Raw genomic sequence first — 17,740 nt, 5'->3', positions numbered from 1 at the left:
GCTCACGGGCTCTAGAGCACAGGCTCAGTACTTGTGGCACATGAGCTTAGTTGCTCCGCGGCATGTGGGATCTTCCCAGGCCAGGGATCGAACCCGTGTCCCCTGCATTGGTAGGCAGATTCTCAACCACTGCACCACCGGGGAAGCCCTACACAAAAGATTTTAAGTAACTTAAATTCGGTGAGAATTATGGAGTGACCAAAGCAGAGGCTCAGGAGTGAGTCCCAAGGAATTTCAACACCAAATCAGGATAAAGGAGAAGTCACAAAAAACTAAAAAGAAATGGTCAAAACAGTAGGACAACCAAGTTAGGGAAAGTGGAAAAAGAAGAGAAGGGGAAGTGATGTAAGATGATCATGTAAGAAGAAAACTGAAAAATACTCACTTGGACTTGACAGTGTGAAAGCTATTCCTGACCCAAGTGGAGTAGTAGTTGCAGAAGCCAATATGAAGTGGTTTTAAAAAATCAGTCAATCAATCAATGGGGGAATTTCTGTTTCTGGCAACAAGGCAGACTCGACAACCTAAAAACCTTCCTAATTAAAAGTACCTAAATGTGAATAGTTAAACCCACAAAAAAAAAAATTAAGGGGTCCAAATAAAAAGGAAAGGCTTTAACAGCTGCCCTAAAGCAGCCAGCCTATGTCAGGAGCCTAGGACCTTTGGCTTTAATGCCCACCACAAGGAAAAGAGATAAAACCTTGGGTCTCCGATGGAGGGAAAGCTGAAATTGATGAGACCCTGATTATATAGTTTAGACTTTCCCATGGCTACACTTTCAGGGGAAAACTAACCCATCCCTTCTCCACTCCACACCCAAAGACCCCCACAAAACACAAAACCCCCAAATCACGGCATACACAGGGAGAAAAATAAAATAAGGAAGTTTGTCCAATTTGATCTGAGCTTTGGATAGAGGACAGAAGATCTGCCTTGAGAATTTACAGCCACAGCCTTGTCTTCAAATAGGTTTTGGGTCTGAACTTACACCATCTGCCTGGTCTGGTAAATCCCAAATGCTGAATCAATATAAGGGGTCAGGCAGTACCGTCACTTGAATATATTAGCAGAAGCAAACGCAAAACCTCTTTGAAGGGATATATCCTCAACCCAGGCTAGAAAATGAGTTTGCAATCCAAAATTAGAAAACATGGAAAGAACAATCCCCTTGATCACAAGTTAGCGGACATTAAGATTTGACTATCTTCTAAGAACCTTAGAAAACAGAAAACAGCAAATAAAGATTATGAGATAAAGATTTTAAATGATTAAGAACCTAAGAGAAGAAATCAAAAATATGAGAAAGGAACAACATTCTATATAAAAAAGAAGAACCTGGGATATCCTTCTGTGGTAAGCAGAATTCCCCAAGTTTCCCATCTCCTGGTTATTCAATCAAACACTAATCTAGGTACTGCTCTGAAGGCACTTGGCAGATTGAATTAAGGTACTCATCAGCTGACCTTAAAATAGGTGGATTATTCTGAATATGAGGGTGGGCCCAGTGTAATTGAATGAGTCCTTAAAAACCAAAGAAAGGCAGAAGAGTCAGTGGGAGATGCAGAAGAGAAAAGCAAGGGAAATGTGGCAGAAGGGGATGTCAAGAGAGACTCTAGGTGTGAAAAGGATTCAAATCATCACCTTTTCTGGCTCTAAGATATAGAGACACATGTGCAAGGCTGGGAGAGAAGGCTCTAAGAGCTAAGGGAGGCCCTTAACTGACCGGAAATGGTGACCTTGGTTCTACCACTCCAAGGAAAGAACTGGATTCCACCAACAACCTGAATGAGCTTGGAAGTGGGTTGTTCCCAGAGCCTCCTGACAGTAAGAGCTGGCCAACACTGTGACATCAGCCTTGTGAGAATCTAAGCAGAGAAACCAACTTACCCAACCCAGACTTCTGACTGTGCACTAAGAAATTTGTCTGGTTTTAAGCTGCTAATATTTGTGGTAATTTGGTAGAGCAGCAAGAGAAAACTAATATACTTGCAGTGTCAGAAAGTAAAGAAGCATTAAAAGAATAGAGGGGACATACCAAAAGGACATGGAGTCAGCTTACAGGGCTCCCAATGCCTAATTGTGAACAATCTAAGCATCACAACAAATGGATTATAACCCATACAAATCCGTAAGTCCATACTGAAATAAACTGAAAGTTTGATGAGGAACGGAATATTTACATAGTCTCACAGTTTATTCCACAAAATACTAATTATAAGGGGGACAGAAAACCTTTTCATTGGAAAAGTCTCATTATATGCCATGTGACAAAATGCAATGGAAAGATCACTTCTAAAATATATAACCCTGGGACTTCCCTGGTGGTCCAGTGGTTAAGAATCCACACTTCCACCACAGGGGGCACGGGTTGGATCCCTGGTCGGGAACTAAGATCCCTGCGTGCCACGTGGTGCGGCCAACAAAAAAAATAAATAAGATAAAACAAACAGCCTGAACCTAGTAACTTAAAAAAAATCCAAAACAACTGGCCTATAATCCTCAAAAATTTAGGCAGCTGTCAAAACTCAGATGGTGTCTAAAGACTAGATGCTACTAATATGGCGATATTAATTTCCTGTTCTTGATAGCTGTACCATGATTTTGGAGGAGAATATCCTTGTTTGTAAGAAATACTTAGGTATTAAGGGCTGATGGGGCACTATGAGTGTAACTTACTCTCAAATGGTTGAGGAAAATAAAGTTCTCTATATTTGCAATTTTTCTATAAGTTTGACACTGTTTCAAAATAAAAATATTTTTAGATGTGAGGAAAGAGCTAAAACTCTTAAAAAACAAGAAAGAAAAACAAAACCAGACCAGGTCCATTAAAAAAAACAACAACGAAGAATTCCTAAAATTTAAAAACACATTCACTAAATAGAAACAATTAATTAATAGAGCTAAAGAAATGATGAGTGAACAAAAAAGAGTTAAAGAAATTACACAGATACAGCACAGAGAGATTAAGAAGTGGAAATTATAAACGAGAGGGTAAGGGACATGAAAGACAGATGAAAATCTAAAAAAAATCGCTCAAGAATAGAAAGAATAAGAAGAGTAATAATTTAAGATATAATGGCTACAACTGTGTTCAGAATTGATAACAGACATGAATTCCCTCAATGAGGAAGCACAAGAAGATCTTAAACAAGGGAGTGTGGGGAAAACAATGTGAGGTTTAGGCACACAGATAGGAATGTGGGATTAAAGACAGTTTGGGGGCTTCCCTGGTGGTGCAGTGGTTGGGAGTCTGCCTGCTGATGCAGGGGACGCGGGTTTGTGCCCTGGTCCAGGAGGATCCCACGTGTCACGGAGCGGCTGGGCCCGTAAGCCATGGCCGCTGGGCCTGTGCGTTTGGAGCCTGTGCTCCGCAACGGGAGAGGCCACAGTAGTGAGAGGCCCGCGTACCGCAAAAAAAAAAGAAAAAAGACAGTTTGGGTTTTTTGGTGTTTTTTCCAAGAGGAAAAGACTAGAGCATGTTTAGATGTAGATGGGCAAAGATAAGTGATAGTGAAAGAGACAGTAAGGAAACTAAAATGGCAAGGTCTCTGAGAGGGCAAAAAAGGATGGATGAGATCCAGACCATAAGTAATGATTAGCCTTTGAGTGTAGGCAGGACTAGAGAGAAGGAAAAGAAGATGGACACAAATCAAGTAGGCTGCAGAACTGAGTTATGAGAAGATCAAGGATTTTCTGGGAGTAAGAGGCAAAGACATCTAATACACTGGGGATGGGGAAAGGGGAGGAAAAGTTTTAAAAAAAAAGAACAATCAGGGGCTTCCGGGAAGATTGCAGAAGAGTAAGACGCGGAGATCACCTTCGTCCCCACAGATACACCAGAAATACATCTACACGTGGAAAAACTCCTACAGAACACCTACTGAACAATGGCAGAAGACCTCAGACCTCCCAAAAGGCAAGAAATCCCCCACGTACCTGGGTAGGGCAAAAGAAAAAAGAATAAACAGACACAAAAGGATGGGGACGGGACCTGCACCAGTGGGAGGGAGCTGTGAAGGAGGAGAGGTTTCCACACACTAGGAAGCCCCTTCGCAGGCGGAGACTGCGGGTGGCGGAGGGGGGAAGCTTCAGAGCCGCGGAGGAGAGCGCACCCACAGGGGTGCGGAGGGCAAGGCGGGGAGATTCCCGAACAGAGGATCAGTGCCGATCGGCACTCACCAGCCCGAGAGGCTTGTCTGCTCACCCGCCGGGGCGGGCGGGGCTGGGAGCTGAGGCTCGGGCTTCTGTCAGAGCGCAGGGAGAAGTCTGGGGTTGGCGGCGTGAACACAGCCTAAAGGGGGCTAGTGCGCCACAGCGAGCCGGGAGGGAGTCCGGGAAAAAGTCTGTAGCTGCCGAAGAGGCAAGAGACTTTTTCTTCCCTCTTTGTTTCCCGGTGCGCGAAGAGAGGGGATTAAGAGCGCTACTTAAAGGAGCTCCAGAGACAGGCGCGAGCTGTGGCTAACAGCGCGGACCCCAGAGACCGGCATGAAATGCAAAGGCTGCTGTTGCGGCCACCAAGAAGCCTGTGTGCGAGCACAGGTCACTATCCACACCCCACTTCCGGGGAGCCTGTGCAGCCCACAACTGACAGGGTCCGGGGATCCAGGGACAACTCCTCAGGGAGAGAACGCACAGCGCGCCTCAGGCTGGTGCAACGTCACGCTGGCCTCTGCAGCCACAGGCCCCACCCTCCCTCCCCCCCGGCCTGAGGGCCTGAGTGAGCCAGAGCCCTGGAATCAGCCGCTCCTTTAACCCCTTCCTGTCTGAGCGGAAGAACAGACGCCCTCCAGCAACCTACGAGCAGAGGCGGGGCCAAATCCAAAGCTGAGCCCCGGGAGATGTGAGAACAAAGAAAAGAAAAGGAAATCTCTCCCAGCAGCCTCAGAAGCAGCGGATTAAAGCTCCACAATCAACTTGATGTACCTGCATCTGTGGAATACCTGAATAGACAACGAATCATCCCAAATTGAGGAGGTGGACTTTGAGAGAAAGATTTATGATTTTTTCCCCTTTTCCTCTTTTTGTGAGTGTGTATGTGTATGCTTCTGTGTGAGATTTTGTCTGTATAGCTTTGCTTCCACCATTTGTCCTAGGGTTCTATCCGTCGGGTTTTTTTTTTCTCTTAATAATCATTTTTTTATTTTAATAACTTTATTATATTTTATCTTACTTTATTTTATTTTACTTTATTTCCTTTCTTTTTTTCACTCCTTCCCTCCTTCCTTCTGTCCTCCCTCCCTCCGTTCTTACTTTCTTTCGTTCTACTTCTACTAATTCTTTCTTTCTACTTTTTCTCCCTTTCATTCTGAGCTGTGTGGATGAAAGGCTCTTGGTGCTGGAGCCAGTAGTCAGTGCTGTACCTCTAAGGTGGGAGAGCCAACTTCCGGACACTGGTCCACAAGAGACCTCCCAGCTCCACATAATATCAAACGGAGAAAATCGCCCAGAGATCTCCATCTCAACACCAGCACCCAGCTTCACTCAACGACCAGCAAGCTACAGTGCTGGACATCCTATGCCAAACAACTAGCAAGACAGGAACACAAGCCCACCCAATAGCAGAGAGGCTGCCTAAAATCATAAGTCCACAGACACCCCAAAACACACCACCAGATGTGAACATGCCCACCAGAGAGACAAGATCCAGCCTCATCCACCAGAACACAGGCACTAGTACCCTCCACCAGGAAGCCTACACAACCCACTGAACCAACCTTAGCCACTGGGGACACACACCAAAAACAATGGGAACTACGAACCTGCAGCCTGCAAAAAGTAGACACCAAACACAGTAAGATAAGCAAAATGAGAAGACAGAAGAACACACAGCAGATGAAGGAGCAAGATAAAAACCCACCAGACCTAACAAATGAAGAGGAAATAGGCAGTCTACCTGAAAAAGAATTCAGAATAATGATAGTAAAGATGATCCAAAATCTTGGAAATAGAATAGAGAAAATGCAAGAAACATTTAACAAGGACCTAGAAGAACTAAAGATGAAAAAAACAACGATGAACAACACATAAATGAAATGAAAAATACTCTAGATGGGATCAATAGCAAAATAACTGAGGCAGAAGAACGGATAAGTGAGCTAGAAGATAAAATAGTGGAAATAACTACTGCAGAGCAGAATAAAGAAAAGAGAATGAAAAGAACTGAGGACAGTCTCAGAGACCTCTGGGACAACATTAAATGCACCAACATTCGAATTATACGAGTTCCAGAAGAAAAAGAGAAAAAGAAAGGGACAGAGAAAATATTTGAAGAGATTATAGTTGAAAACTTCCCTAATATGGGAAAGGAAATAGTTAATCAACTCCAGGAAGCACAAAGAGCCCCATACAGGATAAATCCAAGGAGAAATACACCAAGAGACATATTAATCAAACTATCAAAACTTAAATACAAAGAAAACATATTAAAAGTAGCAAGGGAAAAACAACAACACACAAGGGAATCCCCATAAGGTTAACAGCTGATCTTTCAGCAGAAACTCTGCAAGCCAGAAGGGAGTGGCAGGACATATTTAAAGTGATGAAGGAGAAAAACCTGCAACCAAGATTACTCTACCCAGCAAGGATCTCATTCAGATTTGATGGAGAAATTAAAACCTTTACAGACAAGCAAAAGCTGAGATAGTTCAGGACCACCAAACCAGCTCTACAACAACTGCTGAAGGAACTTCTCTAGGCAAGAAACACAAGAGAAGGAAAAGACCTACAATAACAAACCCAAAACAATTAAGAAAATGGGAATAGGAACATACATATCGATAATTACCTTAAATGTAAATGGACTAAATGCTCCCACCAAAAGACACAGATTGGCTGAATGGATACAAAAACAAGACCCATATATTTGCTGTCTACAAGAGACCCACTTCAGACCTAGAGACACATACAGACTGAAAGTAAGGGGATGGAAAAAGATATTTCATGCAAATGGAAACCAAAAGAAAGCTGGAGTAGCAACTCTCATATCAGACAAAATAGACTTTAAAATAAAGACTATTAGAAGAGACAAAGAAGGACACTACATGATGATCAAGGGATCGATCCAACAAGAAGATATAACAATTGTAAATATTAATGCACCCAACATAGGAGCACCTCAATACATAAGGCAAATACTAACAGGCATAAAAGGGGAAATCGACGGTAACACATTCATAGTAGGGGACTTTAACACCCCACTATCACCAATGGACACATCACCCAAAATGAAAATAAATAAGGAAACACAAGCTTTAAATGATACATTAAACAAGATGGACTTAACTGATATTTATAGGACACTCCATCCAAAAAAAACAGAATACACATTTTTCTCAAGTGCTCATGGAACATTCTCCAGGATAGATCATATCTTGGGTCACAAATCAAGCCTTGGTAAATTTAAGAAAACTGAAATTTTATCAAGTATCTTTTCCGATCACAACGCTATGACTAGGTATCAATTACAGGAAAAGATCTGTAAAAAACACAAACACATGGTGGCTAAACGATACACTAATTAATAACGAAGTGATCACTGAAGAAATCAAAGAGGAAATTTAAAAATACCTAGAAGCAAAAGACAATGAAGACACGACAACCCAAAATCTATGGGATGCAGCAAAAGCAGGTCTAAGAGGGAAGTTTATAGCAATACAATCCTACCTTAAGAAAAGAAACAGGAAACATCTCGAATAAACAACTAACCTTGCACCTAAAGCAATTAGAGAGAGAAGAACAAAAAAACCCCAAAGTGGGCTTCCCTGGTGGCGCAGTGGTTGAGAGTCCGCCCACCGATGCAGCGGACACGGGTTCGTGCCCCGGTCCAGGAAGATCCCACATGCCGCAGAGTAGCTGGGCCGGTGAGCCATGGCCGCTGAGCCTGCGCATCCAGAGCCTGTGCTCCGCAACAGGAGAGGCCACAACAGTGAGAGGCCCACGTACCAAAACAAAAAACAAAAAACAAAAAACCCCCAAAGTTAGCAGAAGGAAACAAATCATAAAAATCAGATCAGAAATAAATGAAAAAGAAATGAAGGAAATGATAGCAAAGATCAATAAAACCAAAAGCTGGTTCTTTGAGAAGATAAACAAAATTGATAAACCATTAGCCAGACTCATCAAGAAAAAAAGGGAGAAGACTCAAATCAATAGAATTAGAAATGAAAAAGGAGAAGTAACAACTGACACTGCAGAACTACAAAAGATCATGAGAGATTACTACAAGCAACTCTATGCCAATAAAATGGACAACCTGGAAGAAATGGACAAATTCTTAGAAATGCACAACCTGCCAAGACTGAATCAGGAAAAAATAGAAAATATGAACAGACCAATCACAAGCACTGAAATTAAAACTGTGATTAAAAATCTTCCAACAAACAGAAGCCCAGGACCAGATGGCTTCACAGGCAAATGCTATCAAACATTTAGAGAAGAGCTAACACCTATCCTTCTCAAACTCTTCCAAAATATAGCAGAGGGAGGAACACTCCCAAACTCATTCTACAAGGCCACCATCACCCTGATACCAAAACCAGACAAGGATGTCACAAAGAAAGAAAACTACAGGCCAATATCACTGATGAACATAGATGCAAAAATCCTCAACAAAATACTAGCAAACAGAAGCCAACAGTTCATTAAACGGAACATACACCATGATCAAGTGGGGTTTATTCCAGGAATGCAAGGATTCTTCAATATATGCAAATCAATCAACGTGATACACCATATTAACAAATTGAAGGAGAAAAACCACTGCAACAGAAAGCATAAAACATCTAGGAATAAACCTACCTAAGGAGACAAAAGACCTGTATGCAGATAATTATAAGACACTGATGAAAGAAATTAAAGATGATACAAATAGATGGAGAGATATACCATGTGCTTGGACTGGAAGAATCAACATTGTGAAAATGAGTCTACTACCTAAAGCAATCTACAGATTCAATGCAATCCCTATCAAACTACCACTGGCATTTTTCACAGAACTAGAACAAAAAATTTCACAATTTGTATGCAAACACAAAACACCCCGAATAGCCAAAGCAATCTTGAGAATGAAACACGGAGCTGGAAGAATCAGGCTCCCTGACTTCAGACTATACTACAAAGTTACAGTGAGCAAGACAGTATGGTACTGGCACAAAAACAGAAAGATAGATCAATGGAACAGGATAAAAATCCCAGAGATAAACCCATGCACATATGGTCACCTTATCTTTGATAAAGGAGGCAGGAATGTACAGTGGAGAAAGGACAGCCTCTTTAATAAGTGGTGCTGGGAAAACTGGATAGGTACATGTAAAAGTATGAAATTAGGTCACTCCCTAACAACATACACAAATATAAGCTCAAAATGGATTAAAGACCTAAATGTAAGGCCAGAAACTATCAAACTCTTAGAGGAAAACATAGGCGGGACACTCTATGACATATAAATCACAGCAAGATCCTTTTTTACCCACCTCCTAGAGAAATGGAAATAAAAACAAAAATAAACAAATGGGACCTAATGAAACTTCAAAGCTTTTGCACAGCAAAGGAAACCATAAACAAGACCAAAAGACAACCCTCAGAATGGGAGAAAATATTTGCAAATGAAGCAACTGACAAAGGATTAATCTCCAAAATTTATAAGCAGCTCATGGAGCTTAATAACAAAAAACAAACAGCCCAATCCAAAAATGGGCAGAAGACCTAAGCAGACATTTCTCCAAAGAAGAAATACAGACTGCCAACAAACACATGAAAGAATGCTCAACATTACTCATCATTAGAGAAATGCAAATCAAAACTACCATGAGATATCATCTCACACCAGTCAGAATGGCCATCATCAAAATATCTACAAACAATAAATGCTGGAGAGGATGTGGAGAAAAGGGAACCCTCTTGCACTGCTGGTGGGAATGTAAATGGATACAGCTGCTGTGGAGAACAGTATGGAGGTTCCTTAAAAAACTACAAATAGAACTACCATATAACCCAGCAATCCCACTACTGGGCATATACCCTGAGAAAACCATAATACAAAAATAGTCATGTACCAAAATGTTCACTACAGCTCTATTTACAATAGCCCGGAGAAGGAAACAACCTAAGTGTCCATCATCAGATGAATGGATAAAAAAGATGTGGCACATATACACAATGGAATATTACTCAGCCATAAAAAGAAACGAAACTGAGCTATTTGTATTGAGGTGGAGAGACCTAATGTCTGTCATACAGAGTGAAGTAAGTCAGAAAGAGAGAGACAAATACCGTATGCTAACACATATATATGGAATTTAAGAAAAAAAAAGTCATGAAAAACCTAGGGGTAAGACAGGAATAAAGACACAGACCTACTAGAGAATGGAATTGAGGATATGGGGAGGGGGAAGGGTAAGCTGTGACAAAGCGAGAGAGAGGAATGGACATATATACACTACCAAACGTAAGGTAGACAGCTAGTGCAAAGCAGCTGCATAGCACAGGGAGATCAGCTCGGTGCTCTGTGACCGCCTGGAGGGGTGGGATAGGGAGGGTGGCAGGGAGGGAGATGCAAGAGGGAAGAGAGATGGGAACATATGTATATATATAACTGATTCATTTTGTTGTAAAGTAGAAACTAACAAACCATTGTAAAGCAATTATACTCCAATAAAGATGTTAAAAAAAAAAAAAGAACAATCATGGCAAAAATTAAGAGCTTCCTAGAGATGTGTACTAACACTGTGAAGCAATTTAAATATCACTCAAGGGTAATATCATGAATCTACAATGGCAGGAATTCGTACATGGTGTGATTTTGTCTACAGAAACACTTAGCTAAGACGAAGTATAAAAATATAGGTGGGAGGGCTTCCCTGGTGGCACAGTGGTTAAGAGTCCGCCTGCCGATGCAGGGAACACAGGTTTGTGCCCCGGTCTGGGAAGATCCCACATGCCGCGGAGCGGCTGGGTCCGTAAGCCATGGCCACTGAGCCTCTGCGTCCGGAGCCTGTGCTCCACAACGGGAGAGGCCACAACAGTGAGAGGCGCGCGCTCGGCAACAAAAAAAATATATATATATATATACATATATATATATATATGGGAGGAGGAACGAAGATGGCAGAGTAGAAGGACATGCTCTTACTCCCTCTTGCGAGAACACAGAATCACAACTAGCTGCTGGACAATCATCGACAGGAAGACACTGGAACTCACCAAAAAAGATACCCGACATCCAAAGACATAGGAGAAGCCACAATGAGATGGTAGGAGGGGTGCAATCACAGTAAAATCAAATCCCATAACTGGTGGGTGGGTGACTCACAGACTGGTGAACACTTATACCACAGAAGTCAACCCAGTGGAGTGAAGGTTCTGAGCCTCATGTCAGGCTTCCAAAACTGGGGATCCAGAAACGGGAGGAGGAATTCCTAGAGAATCAGATTTTGAAGCCAAGTGGGAACTGATAGCAGGACTTTGGCAGGACTGGGCGGGAGATGGGGCTGTGGCTCGCCGTGGGGACAAGGACACTAGCAGAAGAAGTTCTGGGAAGTACTCATTGGCGTGAGCCCTTCCAGAGTCTACCATTAGCCCCACCAAAGAGCCCAGGTAGGCTCCAGTGTTGGGTGGCCTCAGGCCAAACAACCAACAGGGAGGGAACCCAGCCACTCCCATCAACAGTCAACTGGATTAAAGTTTTACTGAGCTCAGCCCACCAGAGCAACAGTAAGCTCTACCTGCCACCAGTCCCTCCCATCAAGCCTCTTAGATAGCCTCATCCACCAGAGAGCAGACAGCAGAAAAAAGAACTACAGTTCTGCAGCCTGTGGAAGAAAAACCACACTCACAGAAACATAGACAAGATGAAAAGGCAGAGGGCTATGTACCAGATGAAGGAAAAAGATAAAACCTCAGAAAAACAACTAAATAAAGCGGAGATACGCAACCTTCCAGAAAAAGAATTCAGAATTATAATAGTGAGGAGGATCCAGGACCTAGGAAAAAGAATGGAGGCAAAGATCGAGAAGATGCAAGAAATGTTTAACAAAGACCTAGAAGAATTAAAGAACAAACAGAGATAAACAATAGAATAACTGAAATGTAAACTACACTAGAAGAAATCAATAGCAGAATAACTGAGGCAGAAGAACGGGTAAGTGATCTGGAAAACAGAATGGTGGAATTCACTGCTGTGGAACAGAATAAAGAAAAAAGAATGAAAAGAAATGAAGACAGCCTAAGAGACCTCTGGGACAACATTAAATGCAACAATATTAGCCTTATAGAGGTCCCAGAAGAATAGAGAGAGAAAGGACCAAAGAAAATATATGAAGAGATTATAGTCGAAAACTTCCCTAACATGGGAAAGGAAATAGCCACCCAAGTCCGGGAAGCACAGCGAGTCCCATACAGGATAAACCCAAGGAGAAACAGGCTGAGACACATAGTAATCAAATTGGCAAAAACTAAAGACAAAGAAAAATTATTGAAATCAGCAAGGGAAAAACGAAAAATAACATGCAAGGGAAAAACGAAAATAACATACAAGGGAGCCCCCATAAGGTTAACAGCTGATTTCTCAGCAGAAACGCTACAAGCCAGAAGACAGTGGCATGATATACTAAAAGTGATGAAAAGGAAGAACCTACAACCAAGATTACTCTACCTGTCAAGGATCTCATTCAGATTCGATGGAGAAATCAAAAGCTTTACAGACAAGCAAAAGCTAAGAGAATGCAGCACCACCAAACCAACTCTACAACAAATGCTAAAGGAACCTCTCTAAGTGGGAAACACAGAGAAGAAAAGGACCTACAAAAACAAACCCAAAACTATTAAGAAAATGGTCACAGGAACATACATATTGATAATTGCCTTAAATGTGAACGGATTAAATGCCCCAACCAAAAGACACAGGCTTTCTGAATGGATACAAAAACAAGACCCATATATATGCTGCCTACAAGAGACCCACTTCAGACCTAGGGACACATACAGACTGAAAGTGAGGGGATGGAAAAAGATATTCCATGCAAATGGAAATCAAAAGAAAGCTGGAGTAGCAATACTCAAATCAGGTAATATAGACTTTAAAATAAAGAATGTTACAAGAGACAAGGAAGGACACTACATAATGATCAAGGGATCAAACCAAGAAGAAGATATAACAATGATAAATATATATGCACCCAACATAGGAGCACATCAATACATAAGGCAACTGCTAACAGCTATAAAAGAGGAAATCGACAGTAACACAATAATAGTGGGGGACTTTAACACCTCACTTACACCAATGGACAGATTATCCAAAATGAAAATAAATAAGGAAACACAAGCTTTAAATGACACAACAGACCAGATAGATTTAATTGATATTTATAGGACGTTCCATCCAAAAACAGCAGATTACACTTTCTTCTCAAGTGGGCATGGAACATTCTCCAGAATAGATCACATCTTGGGTCACAAATCAAGCCTCAGTAAATTTAATAAAACTGAAATCATATCAAGCATCTTTTCTGACCACAACCCTATGAGATTAGAAATGAATTACAGGGGAAAAAAAGTAAAAAACACAAACACATGGAGGCTAAACAATACGTTACTAAATAACCAAGAGATCACTGAAGCACTCAACCTAGAGACAAATGACAATGAAAACACAGTGATCCAAAACCTATGGGATGCAGCAACAGCAGTTCTAAGAGGGAAGTTTATAGCTATACAAGCCTACCTCAAGAAACATCTCAAATAAACAATCTAACCTTACAACTAAAGGAACTAGAGAAAGAAGAACAAATAAAACGCAAAGTTAGCAGAAGGAAAGAAATCATAAAGACCAGAGCAGAAATAAATGAAATAGAAACAAAAAACAATAGCAAATATCAATAAAACTAAAAGCTGGTGCTTTGAGAAGATAAACAAAATTCATAAACCATTAGCCAGACTCATCAAGAAAAAGAGGGAGAGGACTCAAATCAAAAAAATTAGAAATGACAAAGGAGAAGTTACAATAGACACCGCAGAAATACAAAGCATCCTAAGAGACTACTACAAGCAACTCTATGCCAATAAAATGGACAACCTGGAAGAAATAGACAAATTCTTAGAAAGGTGTAACCTTCTAAGACTGAACCAGGAAGAAACAGAAAATATGAACAGACCTATCACAAGTAATGAAATTGAAACTGTGATTAAAAATCTTCCAACAAACAAAAGTCCAGGACCAGATGGCTTCACAGGTGAATTCAATCAAACATTTAGAGAAGAGTTAACACCCATCCTTCTCAAACTCTTCCAAAAAATTGCAGAGGAAGGAACACTCTCAAACTCATTCTATGAGGCCACCATCACCCTGATACCAAAACCAGACAAACATACTACAAAAAAAAATTACAGGCCAATATCACTGATGAATATAGATGCAAAAATCCTCAACAAAATACTAGCAAACAGAATCCAACGACACATTAAAAGGATCATACACCATGATCAAGTGGGATTTATCCCAGGGATGCAAAGGTTCTTCAATATATGCAAATCAATCGTGATACACCATGATAACTAATTGAAGAAGAAAAACCATATGACCATCTCAATAGATGCAGAAAAAGCTTCTGACAAAATGCAACACCCATTTATGATGGGTGAAAACTGAAAGCATTTCCTCTAAGATCAGGAAAAACTGAAAGCATTTCCTCTAAGATCAGGAATGAGCATTTCCTCTAAGATCAGGAAAAACTGAAAGCATTTCCTCTAAGATCAGGAATGAGACAAGGATGTCCACTCTCACCACTATCATTAAACATTGTTTTGGAAGTCCTAGCCGCAGCAATCAGAGAAGAAAAAGAAATAAAAGGAATACAAATTGGAAAAGAAGAAATAAAACTGTCACTGTTTGCAGCTGCCATGATAGTATACATAGAGAATCCTAAAAATGCCACCAGAAAACTACTAGAGCTAATCAATGTATTTGGTAAAGTTGTAGGATACAACATTAATGCACAGAAATCACTTGCATTCCTATATACTAATGATGAAAAATCTGGAAGAGAATTTATGGAAACACTCCCATTTACCATTGCACCAAAAAGAATAAAATACCTAGGAATAAACCTACATAGGGAGACAAAAGACCTGTATGCGGAAAACTATAAGACACTGATGAAAGAAATTAAAAATGATACCAACAGATGGAGAGATATACCATGTTCTTGGATAGGAAGAATCAATATTGTGAAAATGACTACACTACCCAAAGCAATCTACAGATTCAATGCAATCCCTGTCAAATTACCAATGCCATTTTTTACGGAACTAGAACAAATCATCTCAAAATTTGTATGGAGACACAAAAGTCCCCGAATAGCCAAAGCAGTCTTGAGGGAAAAAAACAGAGCTGGAGGAATCAGACTCCCTGGCTTCAGACTATACTACAAAGCTACAGTAATCAAGACAATATGGTACTGGCACAAAAACAGAAACATAGATCAATGGAACAAGATAGAAAGCCCAGAGATAAACCCATACACATAGGGTCAACTAATCTATGACAAAGGAGGCAAAGACATACAATGGAGAAAAGACTGTCTCTTCAATAAGTGGTGCTGGGAAAACTAGACAGCTACATGTAAAAGAATGAAATTAGAACACTCCCTAACACCATACACAAAAATAAACTCAAAATGGATTAGAGACCTAAATGTAAGACTGGACACTATAAAACTCTTAGAGGAAAACATAGGAAGAACACTCTTTGACATAAATCACAGCAAGATCTTTTTTGATCCACCTCCTACAGTAATGGAAATAAAAACAAAAACAAATAGGATCTAATGAAACTTAAAAGCTTTTGCACAGCAAAGGAAACCACAGACAAGACGAAAAGACAACCCTCAGAATGGGAAAAAATAGTTGCAAATGAATCAACAGACAAAGGATTAATCTCCAGAATATATAAACAGCTCATGCAGCTCAATATTAAAGAAACAAACAACTCAATCAAAAAATAGGCAGGAAAAAAAAAAATAGGCAGAAGACCTCAATAGACATTTCTCCAAAGAAGACATACAGATGGCCAAGAAGCACATGAAAAGCTGCTCAACATCACTAATTATTAGAGAAATGCAAATCAAAACTATGAGGTATCACCTCACACCACTTAGAATGGGCATCATCAGCAAATCTACCAAAAACAAATGCTGGAGAGGGTGTGGAGAAAAGGGAACCCTCTTGCACTGTTGGTGGGAATGTAAATTGATACAGCCACTATGGAGCACAGTATGGAGGTTCCTTTAAAAAACTAAAAATAGAATTACCATATGATCCAGCAATCCCACTACTGGGCATATACCCAGAGAAAACCATAATTCAAAGACACATACATGCACCCCAATGTTCACTGCAGCACTGTTTACAATAGCCAGGTCATGGAAGCAACCTAAATGCCCATCGACAGAGGAATGGATAAAGAAGAAGTGGTACATATATACAATGGAATATTACTCAGCCATAAAAAGAAACGAAATTGAGTCATTTGTTGAGATGTGGATGGATCTAGAGACTGTCATACAGAGTGAAATTAAGTTAGAAAAACAACTATCGCATATTAATGCATATATACGGAACCTAGAAAAATGGTACAGATGAACCGGTTTGCGGGGCAGAAATTGAGACACAGATGTAGAGAACAAATGTATGGACACCAAGGGGGGAAAGCCACGGTGGGTGGGGATGGTGGTGTGATGAATAGGGCGACTAGGATTGACATGTATACACTGATGTGTATAAAACTGATAACTAATAGGAACCTGCAGTATATAAAAACAAACAGAAAAAAACAACTAATATTAAACTTTCTTTCAAGTATTTGTATGGAAATATGTTAATATAAATGTTTCAGACATTACATGAAATTTCTAAAAATCTTATACGTTCTGGTATAATGTTGTAAGTCATAATTCTAGCTATTACTTTAAAATGTATATCTCAGAAATAACTAAATTTCCTTGTCAACTGCATTATTATGAACTTTCATCAAATCTTTAACCATGGTCATCTTTAAGTCTTTTGTCATTTACAGACAGTTATGGGTGTACTCTGATGCTTTTGCAAATATGTTCCTATAAAAGGGTTTCATCTTTAAGGAATTCACGGAAAAGACTGACAAGTACAGGTTTCTGGTAACTGACTATAATGCTGAACTGAATGAATAAGCATTTTCACAACTCTAATGGAAAACTGATGAATTCATAAAAGTGCTAACAAAAGATCAAGATGAAAAAAAATTAATTACATGGGACTGAGTGAACTGATGAGGATGATTATAATTTTTTTGACTTTCTGTTTGAATAAAAAAAAAATCCCACAAGGATTCAGAGGCAAAAAATATACAAATCAATTCTCACTGCAAAGTAAAGGAGCTGTTACAGAGGAGGATTACTGGAATGAATGTCAATATTATGACATAGTATGAGTGTGTTTCGTGTTTGGTAATTGCTGTCATTGTTGCTTTTCTTGTGGTCATCCATTAAAAAAAAAAAATATATATATATATATATATATATGGTCAGTTTAATGAAGAGAGTACTTCACTAAGAAGAGATAAGACACACATAAATTAGTATCAATCATAATCCTAGATGAGAAACATGAAGTTCATTACACAGTGATTTTTTTTGTTCTGTTTCTTTAGCTTAAGGAAGTTAAAAGGAAGGTTTAATAGGAAAAGAAAAATTGCCAATTAAAATGAAGA

At 40.1% G+C, this 17,740-nt stretch overlaps 1 protein-coding gene across 7 annotated transcripts in view; it reads right to left on the bottom strand.

Annotated features, from left to right (window-relative positions):
- Window positions 1–17,740, bottom strand: part of MLLT10 (MLLT10 histone lysine methyltransferase DOT1L cofactor) — a 249,207-nt gene that overhangs the window by 38,111 nt on the left and 193,356 nt on the right. The window lies entirely within an intron of this gene.

This window comes from Lagenorhynchus albirostris, chromosome 1 (assembly GCF_949774975.1).
Source record: "Lagenorhynchus albirostris chromosome 1, mLagAlb1.1, whole genome shotgun sequence".
Lineage (NCBI taxonomy): Eukaryota > Metazoa > Chordata > Mammalia > Artiodactyla > Delphinidae > Lagenorhynchus > Lagenorhynchus albirostris.
This window is presented reverse-complemented; position numbering and strand designations above follow the sequence as displayed.